Source organism: Carcharodon carcharias, chromosome 3, assembly GCF_017639515.1.
Source record: "Carcharodon carcharias isolate sCarCar2 chromosome 3, sCarCar2.pri, whole genome shotgun sequence".
Lineage (NCBI taxonomy): Eukaryota > Metazoa > Chordata > Chondrichthyes > Lamniformes > Lamnidae > Carcharodon > Carcharodon carcharias.
In genome coordinates, this window is record NC_054469.1 from 202,964,372 (window position 1) to 202,982,767 (window position 18,396).

At 44.0% G+C, this 18,396-nt stretch overlaps 1 protein-coding gene across 7 annotated transcripts in view; it reads right to left on the reverse strand.

The window, feature by feature from the left end:
* si:dkey-118j18.2 overlaps nucleotides 1-18,396 on the reverse strand; it is a 71,864-nt gene that overhangs the window by 30,783 nt on the left and 22,685 nt on the right. For 4 of the 7 annotated variants that reach the window (XM_041185048.1, XM_041185046.1, XM_041185045.1 and 1 more), the window contains one exon: nucleotides 13,288-13,471. The exons of the other annotated variants lie outside the window; for them this stretch is intronic. The gene's annotated coding sequence lies outside the window, so the exon portion shown is untranslated. The remainder of the gene's footprint in view (nucleotides 1-13,287; nucleotides 13,472-18,396) is intronic. 7 annotated transcript variants of the gene reach the window in all.

Consider the following 18,396-nt stretch of genomic DNA (forward strand, 5'->3'; position numbering starts at 1 on the left):
AATCAAAAAATCATAACACAATGTGGTTTTATCTTGTTTGACAAATGTCAATGTTACATCTTTGAGGATGTAACCAGCAGGATAGATTAAAAGGGAACAGTAGATGTAATGTTTTGGATTTTCAAAAGGTATTTGAAAAGATGCCACAAAAAAGGTTACTATACAGGATAAGAGCTCGTGTTTTTGGAGGTAAGATATTAGCCTGGATAGTGGTCAACTAACTAACAGAAAACAGAGTCAGGATAAAAAAAAGTAATTTTCAGGTGGTCAAATTGTTACTAGTGGCTTCCATAGGGATCAGTGCTTGGGCCTCAACTATTTACAATCTATATTGATATGGATGAAGGGACTGAGTATATTATATCACCAGCAAATTTGGCTACACAGAAAAGTGGGAAAGCAAATTCTGAGGAGGATGCAAAGAGTCTGCAAAGGGATATAGATAGGTTAAGTGAGTGGGCAAGATTTGACACACGGAGTATAATTTTGGAAAATGTGAGGTTATCTACTTTGGTAAGAATAGAAAAACAAAACCTTATTTAAATAGAGAGGGACTAAAGAATGCTACTGTATGGAGGGATCTGGGTGTCCTTGTACAGGAATTGCTAGAAGTTAGCGTGCAGATATAGCGAATAATTATGAAGGCAAATAGAATGTTGGCCTTTATTGCAAAGAGGGTGGTGTATAGAAGTAGAAAAGTCTTGCTACAACTGTATAGGGGTTAGTGAGACCATACTTATGAGAACTACATACAGTTTTGGTCTCTTTATTTCAGGAGGGATATACTTGCATTGGAGAAGTTACCTCAGAAAGAATATTATTGCCATAGAGGCAATGCAATGAAGATTCACCAGACTTGTTCCAGGGATGGCAGGAATATCTTACGAAGAGATATTGAGGAAACTGGCCCTGTATTCTCCAGAGTTTCGAAGAATGAGAGGTGATCTCATGGAAACCTACAAAATACTTAAAAGGAATAGACAGGGTAGATGTAGGTGATCTTTTCCCTGGTTGGGAAGTCCAGAACCAGGGGCACACAATTTCAAAATAAGGAGGAAGCCACTTAGGCCCGAGATGAGAAGAAATTTCTTTACTCAGAGGGTTGCGAATCTTTGGAATTCTCTACCCCAGAGAGCCATGGAAGCTCAGTCATTGAGTATGTTTAAGGTAACAATTGCTAGATTTCTCAATAACAATAATGTAAAGTGTTATGGGGGTAGCGTGGGTAAAAAGCATTGAAGTGTTCGGTCAGCCATGATCATATTGAAGGCAGAGCAGGCTCAATGGGCTGAATGGCCTTTGCCTGTTCCTAGTTCAGGGAAGGTGCACTAGGTTGATTCCTGGGAGGAGAAAAGGTTGAGCAGGCTGGGCCAATACTCACTGGAGTTTAGAAAACTGAGAGCTGACTTTATTGAAACGTAGTGAGATTCTGAAGATGCTTGACAGGATAGATACCGAGACAGTATTTCCTCTCATGGGGAAGTCTAGAACTGGAGGTATAGTTTCAGAATAAGTGGCTGTCCACTTAAGATAGAGATGAGGAAGAATTTCTTCTCTCAGAAGCTGTGATATTCAAGAATGAGGTAGACAGATTTTTGAACTATATGAGAGTCAAAGGTGATGGGGAACAGGCAGGAAAGTAGATTTGAGGCCAAGATCAAGAAACCATAATTTTGTTGAATGGCACAGCAGGCTTGAAGGGCCATTTGGCCTTCTCCTGCTCCGATTTCTTAGCACCGAAACAGCACTCAGTCACAAATAACATCTTATGTGACTATGACGACACTCTCTCTCTTTTCATCCTTCTCTACCTGTCTGCAGCCTTTAACATAATAGCTGATCACAGCATCCTCCTGCAATCTTTCTGCACTCTCATTTGGCTGGTTGGAATTGCACTCGACTAGTTTCAATCTGGTCTGTTCAGTAGCAGGCAGAAAATCATGAGTAATAACTTCTCTTGCTACTCCCACACTGTAATCTCTGATACTCCCTCAAGGATCCAACTCCAGCCCCCTCCAATTACTCATTCACATGCTGCCACTTAATAATGTCACCTGGAAACACAGCGTCAGTTTCTATATGTATACTGATGACGCCCCGTGGTACCTCACCACCACCTTTCTCGACCCTTCCACTGTATCAACACTGAATGCTGGATGTTGGACAAGCAACGTGACAACGAGCAGAAATTCCTTCCAACTAAATACTTACCATCGGTACTGTCCACAAATTCCATTCCCTAGCCATCCACTTGAGCCTTTTCCCCGGCAACTGTCTGAGGCCAAACAAGACTGTTCACAACTTAGTTGTCACACTGGACTCTAAGATGAGCTTCTGATCACATATCTGCACCATCACAAAAATGGTCTATTTCCACCTCTGTAACATCACACGAATCCACGCATTTTAAAAATTATTTCAGAATGCGGGCATCGCTGGTTAGGCCAGCATCTATTGCCCATCTCCAAATGCCCTTGAGAAGGTGATGGTTAGCTGCCTTGAGCTGCTGCAGTCCATGTGGTGTAGGTACACCCCCAGTGCTGTTAGGAAAAGAGTTTCCGCATTTTGACACAGTGACCGTGAAGGAACGGTGATATAGTTCCAAGTCAGGAATGGTGTGTGGTTTGGAGGGTTGCTTGCGGGTGATGGTGCTCCCACACATCTGCTGCCCTTGTCCTGGGTGGTAAAGTTGCAGGTTTGTAACATGCTGAGTAAGGAGCCTTGGTGAGTTCCTGCTGTGCATTTTGTAGATGGTATACACTGCTGCTACTGTTCGTTGGTGCTGGAGGGAGTGAATGTTGAAGGAGGTGCCAATCAAGCGGGCTGCTTTGTTCTGGATGGTGTCAAGCTTCTTGATTGTTGTTAGAACTGCACTCATCCAGGCAAGTACAGGGTATTCCATTACACTCCTGACGTGAGCCTTATAGATGGTGGACAGACTTTGGGCAGTCGCCGGGGTGGGGTTTAGGTTTCTGGCCAATGGTAACCCCCAGAACATTTATAGTGGGGGATTCAGCAACAGCAAAGCCATTGAATGTCAAGGAGAGATGGCTGGATTCTCTCTTGTTGGAGATGGTCATTGCCTGGCACTTGTGTGGCATGCATGTTACTTGCTAATTATCAGCTCAAGCCTTAATGTTGTTCTGGACATGCTGCACATAGATACGAGCTGCTTCAGTATCTGAGGAGTCGTGAATGGTGCTAAAATTTGTGCAATTATTAGTGAACATCCCACTTCTGACCTTATGATGGAGGAATGGTCAATGATGAAGCAGCAAGATGGTTGAACCTAGGACACCACCGATTAACACCTGCAGTGATATCCTGGGAATGAGATGATTGACTTACAACAACCACAACCATCTTCCTTTGTGCTGGGTATGACTCCAACCTATGGAGATCCCCCCCCGCCTCCCTCCCCCGACCCCGCTTCCCATTGACTCCAATTTTGCTAGGGCTCCTTGAGGCCACACTCGGTCAAATGCTGCCTTGATGTAAAGGGCAGGGACTCTGACCGGAGTTTAACTCTTCTGTCCATGATTGGACTAAGGCTGTAATGATATCAGGAGCTGGTGGCCCTGGCGGAACCCAAACTGAATGGCAGTGAACAAGTTATTGCTGAGTAAGTGCCGCTTGATAGCACTGTCAATGACAGCTTCCATCACTTTGCTGATAATCGAGAAGTAAACTGATGGGGCGATAATTGGTCGGGTTGGATTTGTTCTGCTTTTTGTGGATAGGACATACAATTTTCTATATTGTTGGGTTTGTAGCTGTACTGGAACAGTTTGCTTGGGCTGCAACTAGTTCTGGAGCATAAGTCTTCAGTACTACCGCCAGAATGCTGTCAGGGCCAATTGCCTTTGCAATATCCAGTGCCTTCAGCGATTTCTTTATATCACATGGAGTGAATCAAATTGGCTGAACACTGGCTTCTGTGATGCTGGGGACCTCAGGAGGAAGCTGGGATGGATCATCTACTCAGCACTTCTAGCTGAAGATGGCTGCAAATGCTTCAGCTTTATCTTTTGCACTGATGTGCTAGGCTCCCCCATCATTGAGGATGGGGATAATTGTGGAGCCTCCTCCAGTTATTTGTTAATTGCCCACCATCATTCGTGACAGGATGTGGCAGGACTGCAGAGCTCAGATCTGGGCTTCACTGGACTTCCAGACTGAATATTGAATTCAACAACTTTAGGTCTTGACCTCCCTACCCCAGTCCATGTCCAAATGCAGCAAGACCTGGACAATATCCAGGCTTGGGCTGATAAATGGCAAGTAACATTCGCGCCACACAAGTGCCAGGCAATGACCATCTCCAACAAGAGAGAATCTAAGCATCGTCCTTTGACATTCAATGGCATTACCATCAGTATCAACATCCTGGGGTCACCGTTGGCCAGAAACTGAACTGGACTAGCCATATAAATACCGTAGCTACAAAAGCAGGTCAGAGGCTAGGAATCCTGCAACGAGTAACTCATCACCTGACTCCCCAAAGCCTGTCCACCATCTACAAGGCACAAGTCAGGAGTGTGATGGAATACCCTCCCTTTGCCTGGATAAGCGCAGCTCCAACAACATTCAAGAAGCTTGACACCGTCCAGGACAACACAGCCCACTTGATTGGCACCACATCCACAAACATTCACTCCCTCCACCACCGACCCACAGTGGCTGCAATGTGTATCATCTACAAGATGCACTGCAGAAACACAACGAGGCTCCTTAGACAGCACCTTCCAAACCCACGACCACTACTATCTAGAAGGACAAGGGCAGCGGGTACATGGGAACACCACCACTTGGAAGATCCCCTCCAAGTCACCCACCATCCTGACTTGGAAATGTATTGCTGTTCCTTCACTGTCACTGGGTCAAAATCCTGCAACTCCCTCCCTAACAGCACTGTGGCTGTATCTACACCACATGGACTGCAGCGGTGCAAGGCGGCAGCTCAACACCACCTTCTCAAGGCAATTAGGGATGGGCAATAAATACTGCTAATGTAGAAACAACAGCCGATTTTTACATAGCGAGGTCCCAGAAACAGCATTGAAAATAAAATAACCAGGTCATCTGTTCTGACTGTTAATTAAGGGATAAATGCTGGCCAGTGAAAGCTTTTAAACAAAAGGTTAAGCATTTTAAATTGTAAGTGTTGGGGTTGCACTGGTAGTCAACATAGGTCAAGAATGATGGGCGAATGAGACTCGGTGCAAAATAGGATTCGGATAGCCGAGTTTTGGAAGAGCTGAAGTTTAAAGAGCTGAGAGAATAGGAGGCTGGCTAGGACAGGATTAGCATAGTTAAGCCTGCATGAAAGTTTCAGTAGCAAATGGGGCTGAGGTAGGGAGTGTACAGAAGTACAAGAAGGCAGACTTTTTGAGGTGGGGAGTATATGAGATTGAAGTTCACCTTGAATAGAATATAAAGGATGTCAATAGTCTGGTTCAACTGGAGACATTTCTTGGGAAAGTCCAGAATCAGAAATATAAATGTGGTATTTGTAACATGGCCGAAGAAAATGTCACTGATGAGAAGGACTGAAATAAAAACAGAAAATGATGGAAATACTCAGCAGGTCTGGCAGCATCTGTGGAGAAAGAAGCAGTTAAATTTTTGAGTCCGTATGACTTTTCTTTAGACTCTAAGCGTTAACTCTGTTTCTCTCTCCACAGATGCTGACAGACCTGCTGAGTTTTTCCAGCATTTTCAATTTTTATTTCACATTTCCAGCATTCACAGTATTTTGCTCTCATCAAGGACTGGATGTCAGAGAACAGGCAGACAACAGAGAAGCAATAAGCAGTCAATACTGGTGGTGGAGATAGAGCTGGGTGTTTTCAGCATACAGGTGGAAGCTGCGCAATGTCTTTGAATGCAGTCAAGTGACAGGAAGTACATGAGAAAGAGGAGGAAGCATAGGATAGAATTTTTGGGACTCCAGATGTTAAGGTGGTTGTCCAGAGTGGAACCAAGTGATGACAATCCCACTGAGTTGGACAGCAGGGGAGCAGTGTTAGACGAGCATGGGTGGTCAAGTGTGGCAAATTTTACTGTGTGCTGGATGAGAAGGCATAGCTGAGAATTGTGTCTCAAATGGAAATGTTTGGGGCATCACCTGTGGTTGTCTATTTTCTATTTTAATTTTAGACCTCCAACATTTGCAGTGTTAATGTTATATCAATTATGTTTAATTTAATGCAGATGGAGGGCATTAATTGGGGGGTTCCATTTGACCAGATATAAAGAGACATACACTGAAATTGGGGTATAGTTACGAAGTGTATACATGTAATATTGCATATGTTAAAAGTTGCATTGAGTAAGAATTTGTTCAAGTGCTATCCTTTACCAACAGGCTTTCTGGAGTACAGATGTAAGACAGTTTTCTTCTCTGTTTAGCCTTCAAAATCTGTGTTGCTCACATTCAGTGAAGAAAATCCTGTGGCTCATTCTGTTCAACTGTTATTGCCTTGTAAAGAAATCAATTATGTATTATGTATTTTGTTCCATTGTGGTTTTATTGACCTTCAAACATACAAAGGTTGAAAGACAAGATTCTTATCCCTCAGAAATAGATGACAAAACATAACTCTTGTCTTGCACTTTGGTAATAGTCACTTTAAAAAATTGTTTGCAGTTTTAAACTTCATCAATGAAGTTCTTTGTCTTGAAGTAGGTGTGGCATCTGTGAAATATGTAGATATGTTACCCCTTTCCTCCCCAGAATAAGTTTGCCCTAGCTCTCCAATTCTTACTGGGTGTTACAAATTCAAGTCTGGCATGAATACTTCTTGGGAGGTAACTGATCGCACTGAGCCTAAAAACTATCTAAACATCTTGCCCTTTATGGGAATTGGTTATCTACTGGTACAACAGCATAACCCTTAATTCATTATCTGTGGAATATTTTCAGAATTTAGTCTATCATCTCCAGTATTCAACCCAAGCAAATGTACTGCACAATCAATCTCCAACCTTTTTCCAAACCTATCCAGCCCTACAGAAACTGTGTCTAGTAGAGTACTTAATCTTAGTCTTTTCCCCTCTCTCTCGAACCACGCTCCCAAACAAATATTTATCTGGTTCCTTTTCAGGAGGAAATCAATGGCATGTCAAAATTCAGGGAGTGTTAATGTTGGAATATATTATGAAAGGGAGAAATTCAAAAGAAGTTAGGGAAAGTAAAGACAATAGATTACATACAACACAAGTTACTGAAAATATATGATAATGGCTAATACATTTACTGGAAGTTAAAAATGTAACTGAGATTGTTAATAACGTTCAGTCTAAAGACAAATTTGGAAAACTTGAAGGAGCAAGGCTCAAGTTACAAATTGGATGTTATCAGAACAACCAGAAGCAGTTCCAATGCAAATAGTGCCAAGTTACCATCAGATCCTCCAGAGTCGGTCCTGAGATCACAGCTGTTTACGCAAGTTAGCAAACTTGATAAGGTCATGGTATGTAGGATGAATTCATTTTCTGATAATAAATTTGTATAAAATAAATTGTGCTACTGAAAGGTATATTATTCAAAGTAAAATAATATTTAGCAACTAAGTAATTGGGGTTTTGGTTTCGAGTAGTACAAGGTTAACAGAAAATACAATATAACTTTTGAGTCGAATTTCAATGGGTTATTATCCATTAACAAAATATTCAGTTATCAAAATAAAATTATGTTATAGTATCAACATTAATTTCGTTATTTACAGGAGGGAAACCAGAGGCAAGTCACGCTTTGCTTTCATAACAGTTACTGCTGCCAAGAAGTAATGAATTATATGTGAAGCGCTTTGGGACATTTGAACTGTGATAAAACACAATATAAATTCAGGTCTCACTCTCAAATTCCAGTGCTCTCTGATCAACATTTCCTGATCAATTTTACAAACAGAAGTGAGAAATGTAAAGAGTGATAATGTGGATTGTGGGTAGAATACTAAACCCGATTGTCAAATATTGACTATCAGGCAGGAAAATTTGCAGGACAAACCTTTTGAATTTACGCATACCATGTCATTCAATCTTCAAATGCACAAAATTTTTTGAGGAGCTGAGGGTGTGCAATGCTGTTCAAATAATCATTTCTCATCTGTAAAAAAGGTGTTTGATGGAACCATAATCCTAATGCATCCACCATTGCATCATGCTGCCTGAAAAATACAGTCCAGTACAAGAAAGCAGGAATACAGCTGTAATCTGCTGAATTCATCCAACTGTGGGAAACAGTAGTGGAATAACAATACCAACTGTATAGTACTACTGACTGCAAAAAACAGGGCCCTGTGTATTACTATATTTGGCTACCAGTGCATGTAAATGCGCCACACAGAGCCTGACTGACAATCTTAAATTGGTTGTCAGCGTCATTTTTAGCACACTGAGGATTATTTAGCAAATGTTGCCCAATTGTGGAATCACATCTAATGCTGGACACTGTGTTTTGCATTTTGCAAGCACGGGCTGGTTGGGTATGGTCTGTACCTTGCCTAATGTGAGCAGAGAAAGGGACTGGCGCATTTGCGTGTACTGGAAGCTACAAACAGTAATACACAGGGCCCTGTTCTTTGCAGACAGAAAGAACATGTTCACACATTGCGCCTGTTTCAGCTGAACAAAATAAGTGATAGCCATTCACTGGTTCATTCCTCAGGGCAATGCCTTGGCCAATCAGAATCAAGCTGCCTGGTTTAAAATTTCAAACAATGCTTGGCAGTTAACTGTTAGTCACCATTAACCGTTACATTTTCCATGGCAATGCCTCTATCAATCAGGGTTCACTTGCCTGCCAATCAGTGCTCTCTTCTCATACAGTATAAAGTTGTTGCCTCCCCTGACATTGGTATTGTGACTGTCCTGATGAGTGCAAGACGAAAAGCTTCAACAAAATGTCTTTATTCAGCAATACTCAAGTTCTGTACTACCAAACGACTATTTTATACACCTTAAACCAGCTTATATTTCAACTCTTTCTTGGACTCGAACTCAAGTTCTGTCGAAGGGTCATGAGGACTCGAAATGTCAACTCTTTTCTTCTCCGCCGATGCTGCCAGACCTGCTGAGTTTTTCCAGGTAATTCTGTTTTTTTTTGTTTTGGATTTCCAGCATCCGCAGTTTTTTTGTTTTTATCTCTGTGTTTAATTGACTGCCACTGCTCTTCAAGAAATGCCTACCTCCTTGAAGAAGTTCTGTTCCTCTCTGCGACAAGATTTCCGTATCTCTCTTTTGCCCTGCTCACCTTCCTTGCTTTCCATTTCCCTCCTGGTGTTTGACAAGGTGTTTACTAAAACCTGCTTTCACAGCCACATGTCCTTTCTCAGTGACTGTCTCCATCTCCGACTTACCCCACGTGGATTTCAACTGAAATTCCACCCCTCATGTTTCGAACCCACCCAGGATTACAGGTATCTCCGGGACATAAAACGTTTCTCGGACTGCTGTTCCCATCACATTCTGAAATCCACACTCAGTGCCATGCGCCGCCATATGAACACACTCGACCTCTCCCTCCAGCAGCACCGCCGTACCCTTTATCAAAGCTGCGCGTGCCCCCAGTTTCATTTTATCCTTCGGCTCATCCGACGCCTCAACAAGAAACTTTTTCTCTTTTTCTCAAGTGCTAAGGAACGCAAGCTCCAACAACTCATCGACACCAACACACTTCTAGGACCCTCCACCCCGGCCTGTCCCTCCGTCCCCACCCCATCTTCCAATCCCAATCCCAGCCGTGTATTCACTATACCCCCTGACCTTCCCTCTCCGATGCTGAACGTTCAGTGCTCAGCAAAGGACTTAGTTTCATACCCTTACGCCCTCACCTCAATGAATTTCGGGCTCGGCATGATGCTGAACTCTTTTTCCGCTGTCTTCGTCTCCGGGCTCACTCCTTTGGGCAGGAGTCCTCTCCCAGTTCAACGGATCCTTTTACCCATCTCCAATATTCTCCCTCCACCTGGACCCCTCTGGATTCTTACCTTCTCTTGATCTTTTCATTGAGAACGGTCGGCGCGACATTATTCGTCTCAATTTTTCTGCTCCTCTCACCCATTCTAACCTGTCTCTCTCTGAACTTACTGCACTCCATTCTCTCAGGTCCAACTCTGACATTGTCATCAAACCCGCTGACAAGGGTGGTGCTGTTGTTGTCTGGCGCACTGACCTCTAGACTGACCTGGAGGCTGAGTGTCAACTCGCAGACACTTCCTCCTACCTCTCCCTGGACCATGACCCCACCACTGAACATCAAGCCATTGTTTCCAGGACTGTCACTGACCTCATCTCCTCTGGGGATCTCCCTCCCACAGCTTCCAACCTGATAGTCGCCCAACCTCGGACGGCCCGCTTCTATCTCCTACCCAAAATCCACAAACAGAACTGCCCCGGTAGACCGATCGTCTCAGCTTGCTCCTGCCCCACAGAACTCATTTCTCGTTATCTTGACTCCCTTCTCTCTCCCCTTGTCCAGTCCCTTCCCACCTACATCCGTGATTCCTCTGACTCCTTACGTCACATCAACAATTTCCAGTTCCCTGGCCCCAACCGCTTCCTCTTCACCATGGACGTCCAATCCCTCTACACCTCCATCCCCCACCAGGATGGTCTGAAGGCCCTTAGCTTCTTCCTCGAACAGAGGCCCGAACAATCCCCATCCACCACTACTCTCCTCCGTCTGGCTGAACTTGTTCTCACGCTGAACAATTTCTCCTTCAACTCCTCTCACTTCCTCCAAATAAAAGGTGTGGCTATGGGTACCCGCATGGGCCCCAGCTATGCCTGTCTCTTTATGGGGTATGTGGAACATTCCTTGTTCCAGTCCTACTCCGGCCCCCTTCCACAACTCTTTCTCCGGTACATCGATGATTACTTCGGTGCCGCTTCATGCTCTCGTCGGGACTTGGAAAAATTTATTAATTTTGCTTCCAATCTCCACCCCTCCATCATTTTCACGTGGTCCATCTCTGACACTTCCCTTCCCTTCCTTGACCTCGCTGTCTCAATCTCTGGTGATAGACTGTCCACCAATATCCATTACAAACCCACCGACTCCCACAGCTATCTCGACTACAGCTCCTCACACACCGTTTCCTGTAAGGACTCCATCCCATTCTCTCAGTTCCTTTGCCTCCGTCGCATCTGTTCTGATGATGCTACATTCAAAAACAGTTCCTCTGACATGTCCACCTTCTTCCTTAACCGAGGTTTTCCACCCACGGTCGTTGACAGGGCCCTCAACCGTGTCCAGCCCATCTCCCGCGCATCCGCCCTCACGCTTTCTCCTCCCTCCCAGAAACATGATAGGGTCCCCCTTGTCCTCACTTATCACCCCACCAGCCTCCGCATTCAAAGGATCATCCTCCGCCATTTCCGCCAACTCCAGCATGATGCCACCACCAAACACATCTTCCCTTCACCCCCCCTATCGGCATTCTGTAGGGATCGCTCCCTCCGGGACACCCTGGTCTACTCCTCCATCACCCCCTACTCCTCAACCCCCTCCTATGGCACCACCCCATGCCCAAGCAAAAGATGCAATACCTGCCCCTTCACTTCCTCTCTCCTCACCGTCCAAGGACCCAAACACTCCTTTCAAGTGAAGCAGCATTTCACTTGCATTTCCCCCAACTTAGTCTACTGCATTCGTTGCTCCCAATGAGGTCTCCTCTACATTGGAGAGACCAAACGTAAACTGGACGACCGCTTTGCAGAACACCTGCGGTCTGTCCGCAAGAATGACCCAAACCTCCCTGTCGCTTGCCATTTTAACATTCCACCCTGCTCTCTTGCCCACATATCTGTCCTTGGCTTGCTGCATTGTTCCAGTGAAGCCCAACGCAAACTGGAGGAATAACACCTCATCTTCCGACTAGGCACTTTACAGCCATCCGGACTGAATATTGAATTCAACAACTTTAGGTCGTGAGCTCCCTCCTCCATCCCCACCCCCTTTCTGTTTCCCCCTTCCTTTTCTCTTTTTTTTCCAATAAATTATATAGATTTTCCTTTTCCCACCTATTTCCATTATAAAAAGAGAAAAAAAAAATATTTATTTATTTTTACATCTTTTATGCTCTCCCCACCCCCACTAGAGCTATACCTTGAGTGCCCTACCATCCATTCTTAATTAGCACATTCGTTTAGATAATATCACCAACTTTAACTTTAACACCTATGTGTTCTTTTGTATTATTGTTGTTGACATCTTTTGATGATCTGCTTCTATCACTGCTTGTTTGTCCCTACAACCACACCCTCACTCCACCTCCCACTCTTTCTCTCTCTCCGCCCCCCACACACACACCTTAAACCAGCTTATATTTCAACTCTTTCTTGGACTCGAACTCAAGTTCTGTCGAAGGGTCATGAGGACTCGAAACGTCAACTCTTTTCTTCTCCGCCGATGCTGCCAGACCTGCTGAGTTTTTCCAGGTAATTCTGTTTTTGTTTGTGTTTTGGATTTCCAGCATCCGCAGTTTTTTTGTTTTTATTTTATACAGTACTGCTACAGGCCATCCAAACTGAAGAACAGCCAAATGTATTTGAGGTCACAATAGCTAATTAATATTCAGAAAGTTTTCTCAAAAGGGCATTATAAATAACCATGTTAGAACTGCATTCTCCTCACATTTCTGTGTGATTTTTTTCCCCCTTCAAGAATTATTTAATTGGTTCTGCCAGCCCTCCTGTACCTAACCCAAACTGGCCATTCTTGAAGTTTGACCTTGGCATTATCTTCCTCTTTTTAACCATCAAGAGTTTCAAAACCAAGCCTAGTTCTGATCACACATAAGCACGTTCCAATACTAAACCTAACACCTCTTTTGCTGGATGTGGGTGATTTTTATCTCATTCTGAATTTGCCTAGCGAGTCACTCAGTTGTATTCAAGTGCTACAAAAACGTTTAAAATAAAACTAGACGGATCACCCAACACTGACCAAGGCTTTGGGCCATGCAAGACTTTGGTGTGCCCAATCAACTCTGCAAAGGCCTCCTCATTAACATCTGGGGACTTGTGCCAAAATTGGGAAAACTGTCTCACAAACAAGTTAAGCAACAGCCTGATCTAGTCAAACTCTGAATCAAACCCTTCAGCCAAAGTGCTCCATCATCATCCCAAGGTATGTCTTATTGCACAGGGAGGACAGACCCATCAGAGGTGGCAGCACTGTGGTACACAGTTGGCAGGGAACAGTTTTGAGTCCTCAGCAACTCTCATGACATCAGATCAAACACAGGCCAGGAAACTACCTGCTGATTACCACCTACCTACCTTCACTCAGGTAATGAAGCAGTAGTCCTCCATGTAGAGCACCCACTTAGAAGACACTGAGGGTGGAAAAGGCTCAGAATTTACTCTGGGTGGGGAACATCAATATCCATCACCGAAAGTGGCTCAGCAGCACCACTACTGATTGTGCAGACGAGTCCTGAAGGAAATATCTGTCAGACTCGACCTACAGCAGAGGAAAGAATCAACATCAGGGAAAAACCTACAGGACCTCTTCCTCATTGATCTATCTGTCACAGATGCATTTGTTCATGACAGTACTGATACACATGAGCACTGCATATTCTTTGTGGAGATAAAGTCCGGCCTTCACACTTCGGATACCCTCATCGTATTGCATAGCGTTATCACTGTGATGGATTCAGAGCATATTTGTCAGCTTAAAACTGGTCATCCATGAGGTGCTGTGGGCTACAAGCAGAATTGTAATCCACCACAATCTGTACCCTCCATGCCCAGTATATCCTCACCCCACTATAATTATCAAACCAGGGGATCAATCCTGGTTCAATGAGGAGTGGAGGAAAGTATGCCAGTAGCAGCACACCTGGAAATGAGATGTCAACCTGGTGATGCTACAACATAGGGCTACGCGCTTACTAAAACAGCAGAAGCAGCATTTGATAGACAGAGCTAAGCAATTCCACAACCAATGGGTCAGATTTAAGCTTTAAAATCCTGCTACATCCAGTTATGATTGGTGGTAGACAATTAAACAACTGACAGGAGGAGGAGACTCCATGAATGTTCCCATCCTCAGCGATGGGGACACGAGCACGAGTACAAAAGGAAAGGCCAAGCCACTTGATACTTCTAGTTGCAAGTGGATGAGCCATCTCGGCATCTTCCTGAGTTCCAATAATCCCAGAAGCCAGCCAATTTGATTCACTCAACGTGATATCAAGAAACCGCTGACCGCATTGAATATAGAAAAGGTTATGGGCTCTGACAAGATCCAGATTGTAGTGAAGACTTGTGCTCCAAAACAAGTCACATCTCTAGCTAAGTTGTCCCAGAACAGCTAGTCCACACCCACATGCAGCAAGATGTGGACAACATTCAAACTTAGGCTGTTTAGTGGCAAAAAACATCTGTCTATCAGGTGCCAGAGAATGACCATCTCCAACAGAAGAACGTTACCCCCCACTCACGGAATTTCAACATCATCACGCTCACTGAATCCTCCACCAATTGAACAAAAAGTTAACTGAACTAGCCATATAAATATTGAGCTACAAGAGCAGGAACTGATTTCCCGGCTCCCCAAAGCCTGTCCACCATCTACAAGGCACAAGTCAAGAATGTGATAGAATACTCTCTACTTGCCTGGTGGGTGCAGCTTCAACAACTCAACTCAAATAGCTCGACACCATTCAGGACAAAGCGGTCTTTTTGATTGGCATCCCATCCACCACCTTAAACATCAACTCCCACTACCACCAGGGCACTGTGGCTGCAGTATATGCCATCAACAAGTTCAATGCAGCAACTCATCAATGTAAAGAAGGGCAGAAAGCATCTGCGGGATAAATAGGTTAAGTAAGTGGGCTTAAGTTTGTCAGATGGAGTCTAATGTGGGGTAACGTAAGGTAGTCCACTTTAGTAGAAGAACTGAAAAACAGAATATTATTTAAATGGAGAAAGACTGCAGAATGCTGCAGCACAGAGGGATCTGGGTATCCCTGTACATGAGGGATGTACACAAAAAGTTAGCATGCAGGTACAGCAAGTAACTAGGGAGGCAAGTGGAATGTTAGCCTTTACTATAATGGGGATGGAGAATTAAAGTAGGGAGGTCTTGCTACAACTGTACAGGGTATTGCTGACACCAGGCCTAGAGTACTGCAAACAGTTTTGGTCTCCTTATTTAAGCAACGATAAACTTGCTTTGGCGGCTGTTCAGAGAAGGTTCACTAGACTGATTCCTGGGATGAAGCAGTTGTTTTGTGAGGAAAGATTAACAGGTTGGGCCTGTACTCATTGAAGTTTCTTGAGAGTAATCTCATTGAAACATAAAAAGATTCTTGACTGGGTAGATACTGAAAGTATGTTTCCCTTCCTGGGGGAATCTAGAACTAAGGGGCAGTTTCAAAATAAGGGGTTGTCCTTTAAGACAGAGATGAAGAGGAATTTCTTCTCTCAGAAGGTCATTAATCTTTGGAATTCTCTACCACAGAGAGCAGTGGAGGCTGCGTCATTGAACATATTCCAGGCTAAGTTAGACAGATTTTTGATCTACAAGGAAATCAGGGTTATGGGCGGCAGGTGAGAAAGCCGAGTTCAGGCCATAATCAGATCAGCCGTGATCTTACTGATGGCAGAGCAGGTTTGAGTGGCCATATGGCCCATTCCTGCTCCTATTTCATATGGCATTATGCTTCCAAATCCATGACTTTTCTGTTGTCTAGAAAAACAAAGGCAGTAGGCACATGGAAATACCACCATCTGAAAGTTCCCCAAGTCACACACCATCCTGACTTGGGAAATATTCCTTCATCGCCTCAGTCAAAATCTTGAAGCTTCTTACCTAACAGCATCTTTGAAGTACCTATACTACATGGTTCAAGGCAGCAACTCACCAACAAGTGCAATAAATGCTGGCCTTACCAGCGACACTTCTATCATATGAATAAATATTGTTAAAAATTGCTGTCTCGCCTCAGATTAGCTAACAGAACAAACATCAGAATGAGAGAGTTAGGCATAGGTGGGGTAAACAGAAGGGGAAGCTGCGCTAAAAGACTGGAATCAGGAGAGGGCTTTGGGAAAGTTCATAGAAGCCAGCAGGAAAGCATTGCAGTAACAAAAAGATGAGGGGATATGAATGAGGGCTTCATTGGCAGATGGGCTGAGATAAGGGAATGTTATGCAGAGGGAGATGGGTCCTCTTTTGTCATTGAGTGTGTATAAGACCAGAAACTCAGTTTGGCCTTGGACAGTAAGTTGAGGTTCTCAACTGGGTTGTTTAGTTTGAGGTAGTAGCCAGAAGCGACAGACTGTCAGTGTCAAGAGTGCTAAGTTTGTGCTTGAGGCTTTGACCTTTCCAATGTTTAGCCGGAGTACATTATAGCTCATTTAAGTATGGATGTGAGGCAACCAGTCTGATACAAGAAGCAATTGAAAGATTAAGAGAGGTGGCATTAAAGTATAACTGGGTGTTATTAACACACATGTAGAAATTGACCCCACGTTTGCAGATAATGCTAAGGAGTAGCAGTTGAAAAGGTGGGTGCAGGACCACTATGGTCTCCTCAGGTGACACCACTAGGATGACAAAATAAGCCATTGCAAGAGATGCACTGGCTTCAATCAAGTTAGCAAAGTGGAAACAAAATATAGTTAACAAAAACAGAATTACCTGGAAAAACTCAGCAGATCTGGCAGCATCGGCGGAGAAGAAAAGAGTTGACGCTTTGAGTCCTCATGACCCTCTACAAGAAATAGTTATCTCACCAATGAGAACAATGGAGGAGAGGTGTTAGAGTAGGGTGGTGTGATCACTCATGTAGAAGAGTCAATGAAAAAGAAATATAATTTGCAACTTTGCTTAGGGCCATTTCAGTGCTATGGGAGGGGCAGAAGCCTGTTCAATGGATTCAAACAGGAAGTTGCAGGCAATAGATGTGGATCCGAGAGGTAACATGTTCAAGGACCTTGGAGAGGTGAGGAAGCTGGAAATGGGGTCGTAGATAGAGCGATCGAGGTGGACTTTTTAAGCAGAAATAAATGCCTGGGGGTTCAAAAATGAGGTGGACAGTACTTGAGGAGAAGTAAGCATTTATAATGTTAGCTAGCACGGGGGCCAGGAAGGGAAGTTGGGTGGTCATGGGTTAATTAAGAATCATATAAAAGATCTGAGCAAAATGGCCTATTTTAACAGTAAAAGAAATTGAGCAAGAAAAGACAAAATCAAGATAAATTTGACATTCAGAAACAGAAACAGTTGGGATTACCAAAAATATTGTGGAGACTAGATATTTTGAAATTTGATAAGTAAATTTAGAATTTAATTGAATAAATCCTATTTATTGTTGGCTAGAACAAAATAATAGCAATGACATAGATGACTATGTGGGGGGTAGGATAAGTAAGTTTGCAGATGGCCGGGTGGATAATAGTGAGGTTGAGTGTCTTGGGCTACAGGAAGATGTAGACGGGATGGTCAAATGGACAGATAAGTGGCAGATGGAATTTAAGCCTGAAAAGGGTGAGGTGATACACTTTGGAAGGAGTAATTTGACAAGAAAGTATTCAATGAACAGCATAACACTAGGAAGTTCTGAGGAACAAAGGGACCTTGGCGTGTGTGTCCCTAGTTCTCTGAAGGCGGAGAGGCATGTTAGTAGGGTGGTGAAAAAGGCATTTGGGACACTTGCCTTTATCAATCAAGGCACAGATTACAAAAGTAGGGAAGTCAGGTTGGAGTTGTATAGAACCTTGGTGAGGCCACAGATGGAGTACTGTGTGCAGTTCTGGTTGCCACATTATAGGAAGGATGCGATTGCACTGGAGGGGGTGCAGAGGAGATTCACCAGGATGTTGCCTGGGGTGAAACATTTAAGTTATGAAGAACTTGGGTTGTTTTCTTTGGAGCAGAGAAGACTAAGGGGGCGACCTGATCAAGGTGCACAAGATTATAAGGGGCATGGACAGGGTGGATAAGGAGCAGTTGTTCCCCTTAGTTGAAGGGTCAATCACGAGGGGATTCAAGTTCAAGTTGAGGGGCAGGAGGTTTAGGGGGGATGTGAGGAAAAACTTTTTTACGCAGAGGGTAGTGACGGTTTGGAATGGATGGTGGAGGCGGGTTGCCTCACATCCTTTAAAAAGTACCTGGATGAGCACTTGGCACATCATAACATTCAAGGCTATGGGCCAAGTGCTGGTAAATGGAATTAGGTAGGTAGGTCAGGTGTTTCTCACGTGTCGGTGCAGACTTGATGGGCCGAAGGGCCTCTTCAGCACTATGAGATTCTGTGACAAATGCTGGGCTGTCATAAATGTCAAACTGGTTGACTGTCCTTAGGGAGGTGCTTGCCACCCCCTACCCACTCCAGCTTACACCCAGTGGTTGATTTCTCGGTCAGAGGTAGC